The sequence below is a fragment of the Giraffa tippelskirchi genome, chromosome 10 (assembly GCF_054371585.1).
Source record: "Giraffa tippelskirchi isolate mGirTip1 chromosome 10, T2T-mGirTip1v1.2.pri, whole genome shotgun sequence".
Lineage (NCBI taxonomy): Eukaryota > Metazoa > Chordata > Mammalia > Artiodactyla > Giraffidae > Giraffa > Giraffa tippelskirchi.
The window spans coordinates 159,877,008-159,894,729 of record NC_137284.1 but is presented as its reverse complement, the minus strand read 5'-3'; the positions used below and the strand labels follow the sequence as shown (position 1 = coordinate 159,894,729).

General features: G+C 47.5%; 1 protein-coding gene across 5 annotated transcripts in view; it reads left to right on the top strand.

Moving 5' to 3' along the window:
- LOC145524035 (uncharacterized) overlaps positions 1-17,722 on the top strand; it is a 343,643-nt gene that overhangs the window by 255,184 nt on the left and 70,737 nt on the right. For 3 of the 5 annotated variants that reach the window (XR_014067053.1, XR_014067068.1, XR_014067072.1), the window contains one exon: positions 12,888-13,599. The gene's annotated coding sequence lies outside the window, so the exon portion shown is untranslated. Of the gene's footprint in view, positions 1-12,887 lie in introns of those variants that run through there. The other 2 variants (XR_014067056.1, XR_014067063.1) reach the window with 1 other exon arrangement.

Below are 17,722 nucleotides of genomic sequence, written 5' to 3'. Positions count from 1 at the left end.
CTGCATTGCAGGCAGATTCTTTACCATCGGAGCCACCAGGGAAGCCCCCTCCAGTGATGGGGAAGCCCCTTCAACACCTCTTCCATCCTGTTCCTCTAATAAACAGATTTTCCACTTGCCAAAGACTAGGCTTCTTAGTCATCCTCGTCCATAGCTGTCCTGATAGCCTTGTTCTCCACCCCTCTCAAACAGGAATCCTGTGTTTCTACCAACTTAGCTACTCTTTTTTTTTTTTTCCTGGATGTCAATACCAATAGTTGGATGCTTATGATAAATTGTGCTTCCCTTGTGTAGACTGAGCCACTACATTTATGATAAATTGCATGGTATCACCTTTAAATTTGCATTCTCTCCCATTGGGTCATGAGTTTCAAAAATGTGTGCATTACTTCTTGTTTCCTGAATAATCACTTGCTGTACATCTTTTGGGCCCTCAAAAAGAAATGAATAAGTTAAAATAAAGTTTTGTGCATCTGAAAAAACTTTTCATTTCAATAACTGTAAGTAATCATATCAAAAAACCCTGTCAGCTTTCTTTTCAGGATTTGTTTGCTTTTATTGCAACAATGCTGATAATATTGGATTGGGGTAGGAAGTTGAGCCCACATTCTGGTTAGGCTTGATAAGTAAGCCTGGAAATGAAGAGGTTATTTAAGTTATGAGAAACAGATGTGATTCTGAATGTGTAAAACCAGAACCGTTGAAAATGAACTACTCATCAAGTTGGTCACTTTTCATGCTTTACATACGATGGAAACCAACCCTTTAACAAGTGAATTCAAGGACTCTTCCCCATGTGTGTGTGTGTGTGTGCGTGTGAGGTGTCGGGGCAGGCATGTCCGCACATCTCTGGGTGTAATCTCGTATATTCACTGATAATTGCCACATGACCCCAACACAATGGATAATCTAAAGAAATTCTTATAACCAGCAAAGCTACAGTATCTGAAACCAAAAGCATCATGGAACCAGCGTTAGTCTGAATGTGATCTGTACAATATCTGTGATAGGTTTTACAATTGTGATGATTCAAGACTTCAATTTTGTATCAAGACAGAATAACCTAAAAGCAGGTTGTCATCTTAATGTTTCCTAGTACATAGCTCCAGGAGTCGGTGATGGACAGGGAGGCCTGGTGTGCTGCAGCCCATGGGCTCGCAAAGAGTCGGACACGACTGAGCGACTGAATTGAACTGAACTGAACTGAATACATAGATTAATTACATTTTTGATGCAAGTTCAAGTTCTGAGAATGGAGGTGCAGATTATCTCCCCATGAGCGAGGGTGGGTTGTGCGATGCCCACAGCTTGGGTGAGCGTTTCCGACGTGCATCCCGACCACATCAAACGAACATGGGGACAGTCACGTGACCTGGTGTGTTTGTGTCCATCTGCATATTTTTCAGTTGAGAGTGAATGTGACTTGCAGGATAACAGAGGGTCTTAGAGAATCTTCAATTTCATATTCTAACTAGTTAGCCCTATTTGTTCGCTTTGAATCACTCCTTTCAATAAGGTGAAAACTTGCGTTAATCCCCATTCATCAGTTGCCTGGATGCGTGCGAAATAGATCATGTGGACAAAACAAAGCCCTGCCAGACGCAATCTGCCATTGTCCCCTAAGCTGCTTCGAGGGGGCTCTTCACAGGTACCAAGAAGCCACTCCAGGCACTTCGCATAGTTTGGAAGGTCCTCTCCTTTTTTCCCCGCGTAGCACATGACTCAGCGCCGAAGAAAAGCCAAAAGCAGGCGTCAGATGAAGGGGAAGCCGGAGGAGGCCGAACTCATTTTGCACTCTCAGAGAGACAATCGGCTCTGCGGTAATTTGGAGAGTGAATTCAGTGAATAAATTGTGACATGGGAAAAACGGAAAAGGACAACAGGTTCCTGGCTCGCACAGAATCATTACCTTGGGTTGGCATTTTTCTTGAAGACCAATTGATAAAACAGGACAAAAATGTTTTTCCCCGTTAATTGCTTTCAAACACTGTCCTGTTAAACACCCAATTAAAAGGTAGAAGTGTGGTCCTCTGTTTGCTTCTAATGACCGTGCAAGAGAGGCTGGGGGTGGGTGGAGAGAAGGGACGGGAGAGGGAGAAAAGACACAATGGAAGAGTCTAGCGTTTTCTTTTATGGCCGGGGAATAAAAAAGATCAGTGGAGAAGGTTGATCACGTCTTTAGCCTGCAACAGCCTCCTGAAAGACTAGGGCCTTGGAAACGCAGCATAAGCCACACAGCTCTTCTGAAAGGGAGTCATTCTTTGGGACTCCATTGGAACTGACGTGTCTAAACACATTTGCACACGCAGCCAAATATCTGGGTTGGTTTGTGCACGAGAAAATAACATGGTCAGCTCAAAACGTCTTAAATCTACCACTTATGGAGTAATGTCAAATTGTGATCTTCTAAACATTGTTTGAATCACAAATGTAAGCCCTAATAGAATAAGAAGGATTGGTTGCGTTTCAACCACAGTAAGGCTTTGAATCTGGGAAGAAACCAAGTGTTTCACAGTGTAGCTGGAGTTGGTTTGGACCAAGTTTGGTCGGGGCTGGGGTGAGGAGGGGAAGGGGAAGGGGTGTGGTGGGGGAGGGGTGTGGAGGAGGGAAAGAGGTGAAGAGGGAGGAGAGAATGAATCTGAGACCAACAGTGCATCATGGACACAGACCCCGTCTTTTCTTCTCTCACCTGTGTCTCATTTTCTCCCATCCTTTTTCCTCCCAAGTCCTATTTCTATACCCATATTTCAGCCTGTGGAATTGGATGAAAGAGGGCTTTGTATGGTACTAAGCAAATTGGGGGTGGGAGAGGTGTGCGATGATCTCAGAGATGCACTGAGTCTCTCTTCCTGTGGATTCTCTTGGGTGCATGCTAAGTTGCTTCAGTCGTGTCCAACTCTTCCTGACCCTATGTATTGTAGCCTGCCAGGCTCCTCTGCCCATGGGCTTCTCCAGGGAAGAGTACTGGAGTGGGTTGCCATGCCCTCCTCCAGGGGATCTTCCCAACCCAGGGATCGAACCCGCATCTCTTATATCTTCTGCATTGGCAGGTGGGTTCTCTCTTGCGTTAGCTTTCAGAAATTGAATCCAAACAGGAAAGATAATAAGCAATTTGAAGAAAGCACACAGCACCTGCTGAAGCAAGCTGGGGAGCTGAATGGGCAGGTCCCATGTACCGAGTAAGCCCAAGTCCGATTAGGTCCCCTTTGACACGGCCAGCCCATGGGGATGCAGTGCTGGTCACAGATATTGTGTCATGATTTACCCAGCAAATAATAACAGTAACTCACATTTCTTGAACACTGACTATTTGCCCTGTTGTTTCAAACATTTTTCATCCATGAGCTCATTGATCCTTGCAAAGGTCTATGAGGCAAGGGCTAATATTACCCCCCAATCTGGGGAACCAGACTGTAAACTAGTGTGCTTGTGTGTGCACAGCTGAGAAGCGCTGGGGTTAGGCGTGAGTTGGTTCACCTCTTAGTGGAACCGGGAGTGTGAGTGAGAGAACCACCACCTTAGCAATTTCCTCCACAGGGATCTGACAGATGACATTGGCCTTGAAGATGCTGTGGTTACAGAGAAACACAGTAAGGCAAAGTTAGTTTGGGGTTCTGCAATGTTAAACAAGAAGGCTGAGCACCAAAGAATTGATGCTTTTGAACTGTGGTGCTGAAGAAGACTCTTGAGAATCCCTTGGATACCAAGAAGATCACACCAGTCCATCCTAAAGGAAATCAGTCCTGAATATTCATTGGAAGAACTGATGCTGAAGTTGAAGGTCCAATCCTTTGGCCACCTGTTGGGAAGAACCGTCTCACTGGAAAAAACCCTGATGCTGGGAAAGATTGAAGGCAGGAGGAGAAGGGGACGACAGAGGATGAGATGGTTGGATGGCATCAGCGACTCGATGGACATGAGTTTGAGCGAGCTCTGGGAGATGGTGAAGGACCAGAAGGCCTGGAGTGCTGCAGTCCATGGGGTCGCAAAGAGTCGGACATGACTGAACAACTGAACAACAGCAACAAACATACAAGATGAAAAGGAGCTTTGCAGGGTTGCAGGCAGAGCAAGTTTTCCTCAGTGAAAGTCCGACACCTCCAGGGAGTTCCCAGAGCCCAAGCAAGGCTGACTGCACTTGCGGGGGCCCACCTTCGCTCGAGATGCTGTAGGAGTAGCTGGAATCACGTGGCAGCCTCGATCAATGCCGGGGACATCTGACTGTATCTACGGATTTCTAAGAACAGGTTGAGCAGTTGCTCTGTAAATGAGAGCTATGTGGCGAGTTGTGAGTCAAGTTTAATCCCCACAGATGGTGCAACTTTCCACTTACTACTTAGATCATCCAGACAAATGCAGGCTTCCGAAACATACTGAATTATCATGATGAGTAGAAAGCCAAGCCTGACCTTGGGAAAGGCTGTGGTTCAGGGAGACGGTCTTGGAGGGACCATCTCTCGAGATACTAGTCCAGTTACTGAGTGTGCAACCTCTGGCTTTCGGGGGATTTCCTTCCAAGAATGTTTGTGAGGTGCCATCCTAGCCCCCATTTTTAAAAAATGTGATGGTCGAACAACAACAACAAAAAACTCTGCTTAGAGAACTGGATATCCACATGGCCGCTGTGCCACCCCAAATTGGGAGGGGAAAGCAAAATTTATTGTTGTTGTTCAGTTGCCCAGTGGTGTCCGACTCTTTGCAACCCCATGGACTGCAGAAATATCCAACCGTTTAAAAATGAGCAAGAAAGGCCAGGTTTACAAACTCCATCTGGTCACTTCTATAGTTTTGAATCTTAAGTGGCAGCATCCATACAATTTAAGGTAAAAGAAGTAGGAACTAGAATCAAGAGTTTCAGGTCTCAAGTGCCACTCACAGGCCTCTTACAAGGAGGAGGTAGTTAAAGCTGCAGTTACCTTTTCATTTTCATCAGTCAGCAAGCATTTAAGGAAAGCTGCTTTATTAGGTTACTGAGTTAGATGCTTTGGCTTATGCAGAGGTTTAATATGAGAGCCCTCACTTCTGGGACCCCAACGCATAGGTGGTCAGAGGTGCAGGTGCAGAGAAAGCTGTATTGCTCTCATCTCTACTTTCAGCCTTAAAATGAACAAGATTAACAACGTTATCTCACCGATCGCTGGTGAGTCCTGCATTGCGCTTGGTCTAACTCAGGGCGCTCCTTCTTCCTAAATGCTGTGAGCTTGTGGAAGTTCCCTGTAGAAGTTCAATGCGTGTCACCTCACTCTCTGAGATAATTAATGCAAGAAAAGCCAGAAATGTAATTCTGGATAAAGAAATTAGTTTCTAATGAGCAGTGGTAAAATTGGCTGGTTCTGAATTTACCATGGAAACACAGGCACTAGATAAGAGGCCTCAGAAGACAAATATACATGTACTATCAAAACACAAATGCAAAGGAAAAGACGTCCCTGGAAACAAGGCTCTGGGCTTTCATCATGGGAGGCTTCCGAGTGGAACTTTTTAAAAAAAAATTTTATTGAACTGTAGTCGATTTACAGTGTTGTGATTATTTCCACTGTACAGGCCGGTTATACATGTACACATATGTATATATGCAGTCCACTGGAGAAGTGTCACACAGCTTAAATCACAAATATTAACGTGTGTGGCCCGTGTTTTATTTCTTCTTGGAAATGTAAATTTCGTGTTCAAAATAATTTTCCCTTGTTTCACCCTTAATTAAAATATCGTTTGTTTGGGGGTTTGTTTATTTTGTTTTTTGTTTCATAAAGATATTGAAAAATTGATGCTTTCAAATTGTGGTGCTAGAGAAGACTCTTGAGAGTCCCTGGGACAGCAAGGAGATTAAACCAGTCCATCCTAAAGGAAATCAACTCTGAATATTCACTGGAAGAACTGATGCTGAAGCTGAAGCTCCAATACTTTGGCCACCTGATGCGAAGAGCCGACTCATTGGAAAAGACCCTGATGCTGGGAAAGATTGAGGGCAGGAGGAGAAGGGGACGGCAGAGGATGAGATGGTTGGGTGGCATCACCAACTCAATGGACATGAGTTTGAGCAAGCTCCGGGAGATAATGAAGGACAGGGTGGCCTGGCGTGCTGCTGTCCGTGGGTCTCGAAGAGTCGGACACGACTGAGCGACTGAACAATAGCAACAATTAAAAAAAAAAGCAAGTCTGTAAAATCCTGTGGAAACCCCTGTCCAGAAGAGCCATTTGGGTTGTCAGCTAATTGTATCCCAAGGTGAATAAGGCTTAGATCCTCTCCACGGGGTTCATCACAGTCCCGCGAAGGGAAGTGAGCCTGAGGGTGTTGACACCTGACGGGGTGACGGTGGAGGTGGTGCAGGGCGGGCACAGCCCGATGAAAGCACGAGGCGCCCTGATGCCCTCACTGGCCTTGGGGTTTGTGCCAGCGCGGCGGTTCTGTCCTGTGCTGTACTTCCTGCACAGCATAATTTTAAAACTCACAAAACATTTGGATCATAGCTGGTAGATCAGACTAAGGACAAGAAAGGAAATCAAATTAGATAAGATCTCAATAGAAGAAAAACCAATATTTAAAGGAAATTGCTAAGTCTTGGCTCACGTCTTAATCGTGAACACCCGTCCTATTACTTTCTCAATTATTTTCCGAGAAATGGTGGGCTTTTCTTTAAATTACCTTTAAATTATCTGAAATCTATGTCACATTCCCCACGAATCTTTAGAGCAAGCTGATCAGCAACACATGCATTTTTAAAGACCTCATTAAAGTAACTGTCTGTTAAAGCCCATAGTTCAGAAATAAATTTAGGAACTAAATTAATGGGAGAAGCGGAGTGGGGGAAAGGAGATAATTACCGTGACGCGTCACAGAGAGTGTTATTTAATTAACCATAATAATAAGAATTATGTGCTGTTCCACATTTGCAATTTCTTAGCTATTTAGTTTGCCGTGAAACATTAAGAGGGAAATAAAAGAGGAACGAAAAGAATAATTGCATGTAGAGCATTATAGTCAATGTGTTGATGCCTCTTTCCCACTACCAAGTTGATCAATATTGGCATCCGTTGTTCCCATAGCTATTGTATATCCTCATTAAAGGGCCCACCCTCGTGTATCTTTAAAATCAGCAGAGAGCTAGCTGGTTACTGCCGTACTTATGGGCCGACGGGGTGAAGCATGTAGGTGGGACTGTCTGCAGCTTGAGGAGGCCCTAGCCAGTCATTAGGCTCACTAGCAGCATTTGAAAAGTGGCAGACTCCTAAAAATAATTTCAATTCTATTTTTGCCTCGGAGACTTGCCCCTGGGACTTGGGGTGGCTGGGCCTTACGTGACTCAGCAGAGTCACCACGCCTCTATGTCTGCCTGTCAGCCCCTCTGCAACCCTGAGCTCCAAGTCAGAAAGAGATGAATATAGACCATTTGATGGATTACTTACCTTTCAGTATTATTTATAAGCTACTGGCCAAAAAGTAGACAGATGCTTTTTTATTGAACAAAAGTACATTCATATAAACATGAAATCGCTTATTAAAATTAAAGTGTTCATCTCCACACTTTATTTGTAATTCAATTACTTTAATTTAAGCACATGTTCCCATAAAAACAATGCTGTAAATGGTGAAGAGGCTCCTAGACTAGCCCACAAGGCATATTTAAACTGAAAATGTGACTATGATACATGGGCTACTGGGAAAAACAGTAGAAATTATGATGAGAGCACCACTAATTAAAAAAAAAATCCTCTGAACACCGATACCATCACTTTTTCTTTTGCTGTTGCCTAAAAATAGACTGCTGGAGCAGAAGGAAGGAGGCAGGTGGGTTCTTTGGAAAGGGGATCCCTGAATGTTGAAAACCCTTTGGAGACTGAAAACACTAGCTCTTTATTATATATAATTTAATTGTAAAAACTTGGAACTCTCCTCATGATGCGGGCATGCCGCTCCACCATCACTGAGCTCTATTTGTCAAGAACTTCTTGTCAATACAAGCATCACCTTCCCTGCTCTTCAAAACACAGTCTCCTTTGAGGCTGACGTCTGGTCGCAGTGCTTTCTCTTCATTCGGTTGTTCTGATCTAACAAATGTCTCATGTTGTCTTGTGTTAGTTGAAGGTTATTTTTATTAATTCTTACTGGAATATAGTTGATTTACAATGGTGTGTTAGTTTTTTACTGTTCAGTTCAGTCGCTCAGTTGTGTCCGACTCTTTGCGACCCCATGAACCCCAGCACGCCAGGCCTCCCTGTCCATTACCAACTCCCGGAGTCCACCCAAACTCATGTCCGTCGAGTCAGTGATGCCATCCAGCCATCTCATCCTCTGTCGTCCCCTTCTCCTCCTGCCCCCAATCCTTCCCAGCATCAGGGTCTTTTCCAATGAGTCAGCTCTTCACATGAGGTGGCCAAAGTATTGGAGCTTCAGCTTCAACATCAGTCCTTCCAATGAACACCCAGGACTGATCTCCTTTAGGATGGACTGGTTGGATCTCCTTGCAGTCCAAGGGACTCTCAAGAGTCTTCTCCAACACCACAGTTCAAAAGCGTCAATTCTTCGGCACTCAGGTTTCTTCACCGTCCAACTCTCACATCCATACATGACTACTGGAAAAACCATAGCCTTGACTAGACGGACCTTTGTTGGCAAAGTAATGTCTCTGCTTTTTAATATGTTGTCTAGGTTGGTCATAACCTTCTTTCCAAGGAGTAAGCGTCTTTTAATTTCATGGCTGTATAGCAAAGTGAATCAGTCATGAGTATACATATGTCCACTCCTTTTTAGATTTCCTTTGCTTGAAGGTTTGAACACCTCCCCAAGGACATCCCCTCCTTTCCTGGACATGAGGGGGTGTTGTGGCCCCACTGAGTCTGCTGACCTTCAGCTCCAGTCTCCTCTAGACCTGTCCATGTGGGGGCCTCTCAGACATCCCTGCCCTGGGTCCTGCATGTTCTTCCTGTCAATCAGTCATCTCAACCTGAACTCCACTATGCAGAGTGCCTAAACATTCATGTCTATCAAGCCATCTTCATATACCTAAAGGGCTTCCCAGGTGGTGCAGGCGGCAAAGAATCCACCTGCCAATGCAGGAGACCCAAGAGTTGCGGCTTAGATCCCTGGGTTGGGAGGATCCCCTGGAGGAGGAAATGGCAACCCACTCCAGTATTCTTGTCTGGGGAATTCCATGAACAGAGGAGCCTGGTGGGCTACAGTCCACGGGGTCACAAAGAGTCGGGCACAACTGAGCACAGTGCATGAGGCATATTAGTGACTGAAGAGCAGCAACCACCACCTATGTATTTACTATCAAAAGTGAAAAGGTATTATTAATTATAAAAAAGGAAAATATCAAAGTTCTACCCTCCATTCCCCTGCCCCATAGACAACAAATTTCACATTTTTGTGTATTTATCACACACAATTTCACTCTCCAGCGTCCCTTCAGCTATAATACTCTCAGTCTGGTAAAAGTGCCAGGAGACCCATCCATTCTCTTATCCTCGGCTCCCTCTTTCTCCCGCTCCGTGAGGGTCTCATGCTCTGGGCTGGCCACGCTGTGATCATTTGGAACTTGAACCCTTGACTGTGCTGAGAGTGCCCTGTGCCCCTCGTTGGAGCTGGAATTGCTGTTTCCTGGATGCCACCGTTTTCCTTTATTAGATTCCTCTTGTGTTGTGTGGGAGCACACCCTTAAGTAACTCATTGAGAAAGAGTAGATTTCTCGGGGATTTCTGTATCAGAATATGCCTTTACTCCACCCTCGCGCTTGCTTGTTCAGAGGGGTGTACCATTTTAGTTGGGAGATAAATTCCTGCCCAATATTTTGGCCCCCTGACATCTGGCTTCCAGGGTTGCTGTTGAGAACTTTGATTGCAGATACTTCGCTTATGACGGTTTGCTCCTCTCTTGGAGGATGTAAGGATTCTTCTCCTTATCCCCGGCCACTGCTCTATTGAACATCATCTGGGACTTGAGTTCAGGGCTTGTTTGTTTTCACTCTGTGCTCCTGCTTCCTTAAAGGTAATCTCTTAACAATCACCTTTACATTTCTCAGCCACGCTCTCAACAATTAAAATATGTCCCCAGGTCTTTGTCAGTCTTTCTGAACCCTGATATCTTGTGCCTTTTGTATTATTTCTGTTGTCATTTTTGCTGGAACATCAATCCCTTCAGAGAGATTTAACTCTTGGTGGATTTTCTAAATCAGAGTCTGAAATTGTCTTTCTCTTGTCTTCGTGGTTGTATCAACTTTTAACTTTAACTTTTAACTTAACATTCTAGGTTTCAAATAATTTCCCTAGTAAAATTTAAAGACATTATTTCATCTTCATCTATCAGAGCTTGTCAGCCACACATTTCATAGCAGTCTGATCAGTGAGCCTTTGTAAGTAAGCTGGCTGCTTCCTAAGTCTGTGTTTTCTTTTTTTTTAAATCCTGATGATCAGAAATCTTACTAAGTTGTGTCTGTGTGTGATGGAGCAACATGCCGGTCAGTGGGAGGATCCGAGCCTTTATTCTTGCAGTGAGCCTCCTAGTACATCTTTGCTCAAGTCTTTCTCTGTCCAACACCCGCTGAAGGTTGAGCATCTCTTACGTACGTATGAACCTTCCTCTGCCGCCGTCGGCCACCGTCGGTCCTTCCTTCTGCACTGCCTTCTGTTCAGACCACCCCCCCGCACCCCCACCTCCAGCCTCCCATTCCCAACACGTCCTTTTCCCAGCTCTTCCTGCTGTAGAGACTTCTACTGAGGTTTTTGTTTGTATAATCCTATTTGTAATTCATAAGGTATTTGCTAAGTTGTTTTTCGTATCAGTCCCTCTATTTGTATGCATGGAATACCCTCTCCAGTCCCTCGGAATGTCTTAATTGTCGGTGTTTTGTTTCACTTATTCCATGACTCAAAACAGCTCTTGTTCCTTAAAGAGATACGTCTGTTCTTGTGTCGAGCTGAGCACCTTTCTTCACATCACTGGCTTTCTCCCGCGTTGCTGTTTCTCCCCTCGGGGTGGGTGGGCTCCCTGGGCCGGATGCGGACTGAGGACTCGCACGTGGCGGGGCACGTCTCCCGCCAGCAGGAATCAGTTCTTCTTAGGTCGGCGCAGGGGCTCTGGCCTCGGAGGAGCAGGAGGGGGGGTGGGGAGTGTGTGGGGTGGGCATCCCTGGGGCCTGTGAACCCTCAAGGAAGCCCACCCCCCCGCGACGGCTGCGGCTCTGCCTGGGCGTGCCTCACTTCTCTGGCCGGGGGGTCTTGCCTGCCAGAACCCACACTTTGAAACCACCTGTGGCGTCTGCCTAACTGAACGCGCCAGGCCTGCTGGTTTGAGAGCAGGTGAGCCTTCACCCTGTTCCCACCCTTGGACCCACCAGCCACATCTCAGCAGCATCAGGGGATCCCACCCCTTAAGTTCTCACGGCCTCTGAGTCAGGCTCTTCTGAGTTCTGCTGGGAAAACTCACTTTTCAGATGTTCTGTCTTTTGGCTCCGTGGGAGCCCTGGTCCCTGACGGTTTCATCCTCAATCAGGTTCCATTTGCTTGATGTCTCCCAGCCATTCCTTACCGCCCAGGTCTGCTGGTGGAAACCCTTTTCAACTCAATTCTTTCCAACTTGTCATTTCAGTGGCATTTGAGGAAGCACACTTATTCAGCCATCCTGACAAAGCTCTTCTCTTATCTTTCTCCACATCAGCTTGTTTCAGGGCCTTGAGAACACGGGGACATGGCCCTGTCTGCAGCCAGCGGTCCTGTGTGCCCGAAGTGAGCCATGGGCGTGGCGCAAACAGTCTCTAAGTTAACCACCCGCCTCACGACTCCCTCTCTGTCTTACGATTCTGGGCTTATGTTTTTATTGAGACCTGTTGGGGCAGTTGGTCGCCTTTCGCCTTTATTGTGTTGTGGTCATCCTGAAGTAGGGTGACCCGCAACCCACCATGAATCCTTGTAAGAAGAGAGGGCTTTGGGATAGATGTGCGAGGAGAATATTCATTGGAAGGACTGATGCTGAAGCTGAAGCTCAGCTTTGGCCCCCTGATGTGAAGGACTGACTCATTGTAAAAGACCATGATGCTCAGAAAGATTGAGGGCAAGAGGAGAAGGGGGCAACAGAGGATGAGATGGTTGGATGGCATCACTGACTCAATGGATGAGTTTGAGCAAACCCTGGGAGATAGTGAAGGACAGGGGAGCTTAGTGTGCTATGGTCCATGGGGTCAAAAAGAGTTGGACATGACTGAGCGACTGAATAACAGCCATGCAGGAGGAGACGGTCAAATGTGAAGAGGTGGAGACTGGAGGGAGGCATCTAAACACCAAGGGACTTGGTGCTTAACACAGCACAGCCTTAGTTTTCCCTCGCAGCTCAGTCCATGGTTGTGAGGGGTGCGGAGGGGTAAAAGTCTAGCTGGAGGAGAGAAAGCCCCTGCCCCTTAGAATCCCCTGGGGGCTCAGGCTCCTTCCTTTGGGTGGCACAGCCATATTCATGGGTCCCACTCTGTCCCCTGTTCAGCTGGCAGACAGGAGAAGGAAGGGGGAGAGGATCCTTTAGAAGCTTTTTAGGAGCCAGGCTTGGAACTGGGGGCTACCCAATTTATTTCCCTTTCAGGGAAAAACGCACATATGTGTAAGTCCATGGGTGGTTTGGGGGCTTCCCAGGTGGTGCTAGTGGTAAAGAATCCACCTCTCAGTGCAGGAGACATAAGAGATGTGGGTTCAGTCCCTGGGTCACGAAGATCCCCTGGAGGAGGACATAGCAACCCACTCCAGTATTACTGCCTAGAGAATCCCACGGAGAGAGGAGCCTGGTGGGCTGCAGTCCCTGGGGTTGCACAGAGACAGGCATGAGTGGGACAAATGAGCGCACACGATGGGTAGCTTGCTGGCTTTGTTACATTGTGAGTCATCTTTCTGACCTTTCTGCTCAGTGTTCCTTAGGACCAGCTTCCCATCTTCACGTTACCTCATGGTGAAATGTGGCTGCCAGAATTCCAGCCATCGTGATTGTGTGGCCAGCCATAGAAAGGAGCAGAAGCAGGATGCCCAAAAGGCTGCACCTTCATCTGAGTTACTTCCTACAGTCATCTTCCTGGAAGTTTTACTCAACATCTCTACTTACATCTCATTGGGCTTATTTGTAGATCTGCCCCCAGTTCCAAAGAAGACAGAAATATGACGCCTATTTTAAGTGCCTTTGTGTCTTGCTAAAATTAGGAGCTGTTGGAAAGAGGAGAATAAACACTGGGAGACAACCAGCAGCAAGAACTTCAACAACAAAACAAATTTTACTTTCATGGGAAGTAGCATAAGCTGTTTTTCTGGATATCAACTTAATCTGACTTAGCTTCCTTCTCCCTTAGCAAACTTGCTTAACTTTTAACTGATTTAACCATTATCAGTCAGTACATCAGTGAAAATAGCTCATAGAATAATTTTTCAATAAGTTGGAAGGGCCAGAATGTTCTTGGCGAATGCATACAGCCCTGTACATTGGCAAAATCTTGTTTCCCAGGGAATGGATGTAGAATGTTCTAGAATCAGTGACTACAGAACTTATATCAAAGCCTAAGTTATAAAAAAAAAAAAAGTATTTCTTGAAATGTTATTAAATAAAATCAATTAATTATAAACAATACAAAACACTTGGAGTCCAAAGTGTAATTACTTTTCCTCCTTTTAAACTTGCCCTGCGTTACCTAAAAGCTTCAGAAGTTGTAGCTTTTTATTAGTTTTCAAATGCGAAAATAATATATTTTGCCTAGGTAAAATTAGAAGAGGAGAATATAAAGGGAAAAGTGAAATTCCCACCTTTTGCTTGGCCCTCCTGGTCCCACTTGACCATGACTAACCATTTCTTGGACACCTTGACAAGTGAACACGCGCGCGCGCGCGTGTGTGTGTGTGTCTTGGGCACCTTGACAAGTGAACACGCGCACGTGTGTGTGTGTGTGTGTCTTGGGCACCTTGACAAGTGAACACGTGCATGTGTGTGTGTGTGCGTGCATGTGCGTGTATTATCTTTTCTCTAAATGTAGAAATACAGACATTATTGTGCAGCTTGCCCTTCTGGTCTGTGAATCACCTTGGCTGTCCCTCCATGTCAGTCCACACAGATCCATTCAGACAGTCCCAAGATCCCTGTACCTGGGTGGGGGAGCGGATTTAAACAGTCCCCATGGGAGACATCTGTTTCTGGTATTTCTCTGTTGCACATAAGGCTGCCGTGACAGGCCCAGTCCCACCTGGGCTGGTTTGTGTGAACTTATCCGTACCCTGAGTTCTTAGTGGTGAAAGTGGGTCCAATGTTATGCACATTCTTGATTTTATAAATGATGGTAAAGTTCTCTCTGAAAGGTTGTTCGGCCAGCGTGCAGGAGAATTTATCCCTCATTCTTATTGATGCTGCATACGGCTAATTTTTAACCTTTGTCAATCTGACAGGTAAAAAAATTTTGCCTGAAAGAATGTAGTTGACCATCTTTAGGAAAAGAGACAAAGGACATGAACAATAACTTGTCAGAAAAAGTAAATGCAAATAGCCATGCACTCAAACTCCTGAGATCAAATGGTCGGGCACACCCACCTGGGGCAGTTCCTCGCTGCAAGAGCCTCACGGCTAAGCATTGACGTCCCCAGAGACAACAGGCTCTTCTGGGCTCCTTTTGTTCTGAGTTTGACTATTGTTAAGTTACTGCTTATTTTGAACAACAACAAAAAGCACACACTGCACACGGCAAACATATTTCATAAATGTTTTTTAACTTGAAAAAAAGATCGGGCTTACGTATTGCATATTTCAAATTATCAAGTAGCTTGATTTATGTATATCCAGGCTAGAGAAAATTGCCAGGAAGCGCATCACAGCTAGACACTAAATTGGAGCTTCTGAAAGAGGACAGAAGCATCAGGTTCTAGAAGAAAAAGTCAAGGAGCATTTTACATAAATTTGTTGATGATCGCTCCCAAATTAATTATTAAGGGGAACTTGAGGGTGATCAAAAATGTCTCAATTTTTTGAGGTTCCTGTAATGAGAATAAAATACGCTCTGTGCAAATCAAAATCAACAATAAATATTTATGGCTATGCTCAGACAGGTGGAGGAGAGGCAAAGGGAGAGGGCGTGAATTGAGGGCCAGCACGTGACATGGTGTGGACCTCAACCCCGCGTGCTCACCGGCCAGAGGGGAGCCTGACAGAGCTGCGGAGGGGCTGGGGGATTGATTGTTCCGAGTGGGTGCCTCCAGAGCGTCCGTGAGCAGGGAGCGTGTGAGGGACCTCCACTCGTGCTGGGGAGGGAGGCCGAACCCACCAGAACTCTGAGAACTGGGGCGGTCCCCCAGAGCTGGTACTCCCTGGGCTGGGAGAGGGGCCTGGGTACTCCGTGTCAGCTGCCCGCGGGGCGCAGGTCGCCTCAGGAAGAGGACTGGCTTGGGGAAAGCTGGAAGCCTTCTCTCGGCTCCGGAAGCAGGTCTTCCCATCCCGAGGGTCAGGGCGTGGCCGCAGGTGCCCCGCGGATCATCCGCTGGGAGGAAGAGGGGAGGCAGGAAGCAGACACGGGTCCTTCCCAGGCCCAGGAATGACTTCAGAGAGAAGCGTGTTCCATCACTGACTTTATCCTCTGGGGTTGCGGGGCTCCCTTTGTTTAACCCAGTTTTAGGGCTTCTCTGAAGGGATGAGAGGCCCCAGGCTGTGGTCAGCGTCTTTGGTGCCCTGCCCGCGTCTCCTCTGACCCTCTGTGACGCATGCACGTGGATGTGAGCTTATTACCCTGTCGTCAGAGGGGAGGGACCATCTCCCCAGCCTTCCGGGGGTCTTCGCGGGCACTCCTGCTCTCCCTGACCCTGTTTGTGCGTGAGCTTCCTTCCCTGAAGCTCTGCGGGCCCGCCCTGTGTTCAGAACAGTTCAGGGATTTGTGGCTGCAAGGGCTCACACAGACCAGCGGGCTCTCTTTCCCTGCTGAGCAGACGGGAGATGGAGCCTAGCTTGTCACGCCTCCGAGGTCCTGGCTGCCGAGGGGTGGCTTTCTCGGGGACATCTGTCCTTCTGCCCATCGCTGCTCATCTGGGACTCCTCGCTCCAGCCCGTCTCTCCATGTGCACGTCGCATCCTAAACCGTCCACTCGGTGCTTCCCCCGGTCACTCCACCACTGGGCCAGGGCCACGGTGGGCACCCAGAAGGGCCCACACGCACTCTCAGGTCACCCGCCCGATCGGTCACCCACCCGTGAAGTCCCCCGGAGGCCGGACCCCTCAGGATGCAGGGCCAGCACAGACCACCGGGGGTCCTCACGCCGTGGTGGACCTTTCACTCATCACGTGGGGTGAAGCGGAACCTCGTAGCAGGAGCTTCTTCTCGGGGCCTGCGCTGGTGGCGTCCCCGACCCCCGAGATCCCGCCCTCACAGGACAGCATCCTCGGGGGGCAGGGGTCCCCGAGTGGGGCAGCTGTTTTGCTCATGTGGCAGATAAGGGGGTGATGCTTCAGCAGGTCAGAGGCCAGGCCCCGGGGGCCAGCTCTGCCGGGTACCAGGCCCAGCTCCGCACCTGGCGTGTTCTCACCGATGCCCTGGACCGGGGTGAGGATTCCAGCTTCTCTCTCTCCCAGAATAGGTAGAGTGTGAGCCTGACTGGCTGGCTGGTGTCCTTAACACTCTCTGCATGTTTCCGAAGGTCCCTGACTTCCGGTTGGCAGACACACTCCCTCTAACAGGAACGGCACAGGAATCCCCCCGCCCCACCCCCGGGCCTGGTATAGACCCGTCATCTCTGAATAGAGGGCTAAATGCTGGTTTGCTTTCACAGAATGGATCGGGGCTGCGACAGAAACGCGCGCGGCAGCCCATGCATATCAATCACTCCTATTATGAGCCTCACGCTAGGGAAGGGCGTCTTGACGAAATCAACAAAGCGTGTTCCTCCTCTCTGGGATCAGCCCCTGGAAACCGTAGCAAGCTGCAAATGTATTTCTTAGTTCAATAAGCACAGAATAGCTTTGTTATGGTAGTTTTAATTTCCGTTTTTTCAACTTATTATTATACGTCTCGTTTGTGGATAAAAATGACAGTCTCGCGGGAGGCCCGCGTTTCCCCGGGCCCGCTTGCTGTGTGCACACGCGCAGCGGTTCTCGCGAGAAGCTGGTCCTCTGTCTCCTTTGATGGTTTTCAAGGTCGCTGGTGACCACTCTCCTGGGCATCACGGTTTCGGCCCCTGCACTGATCTCAGCGGCCAGAATCTTATATCACCCCCACCTCACCTGCAGCCCCTGAGCATCACTCCTGTAAGCTAAGCATTCCCTAATGATTACTGAACTCTATCATAAAATGCAAACCTCATTGAGGATAATGGAAAATCATGTTTTTTGAGTCCCTTATAGACACTTTTCTGGAAACTGTCAGGGGGAAGTAACAGAAACAGCAATGGGGGTGGAGAGTCATAAATTTGGATTTCTTGTGGGAGATGATGGGTTGCCAGGGTTGCCTGCAGAGCAGGGGAGTGACCTGGGGGGACGCGGGGCGGGGCGGGAAGGAAGGAGAGGGGTTCTGCGGGGTGGAGCGGGGAGGACCTGGGGAAGCAGTGGCAGAGATCGGCTGCTGTTTAGTCTCTCGGTCGTGTCTGACTCTTTGCGACCCCATGGACCGTTCGTTGCCCGCCAGGCTCCTCTGCCCGTGGGATCTCCCAGGCAAGAATACTGGAGTGGGTTGCCATGTCCTTCTCCAGAGATTGGCCACTGCTTTCAATTTTTCTGTGATTTTTTTTTTTTGCT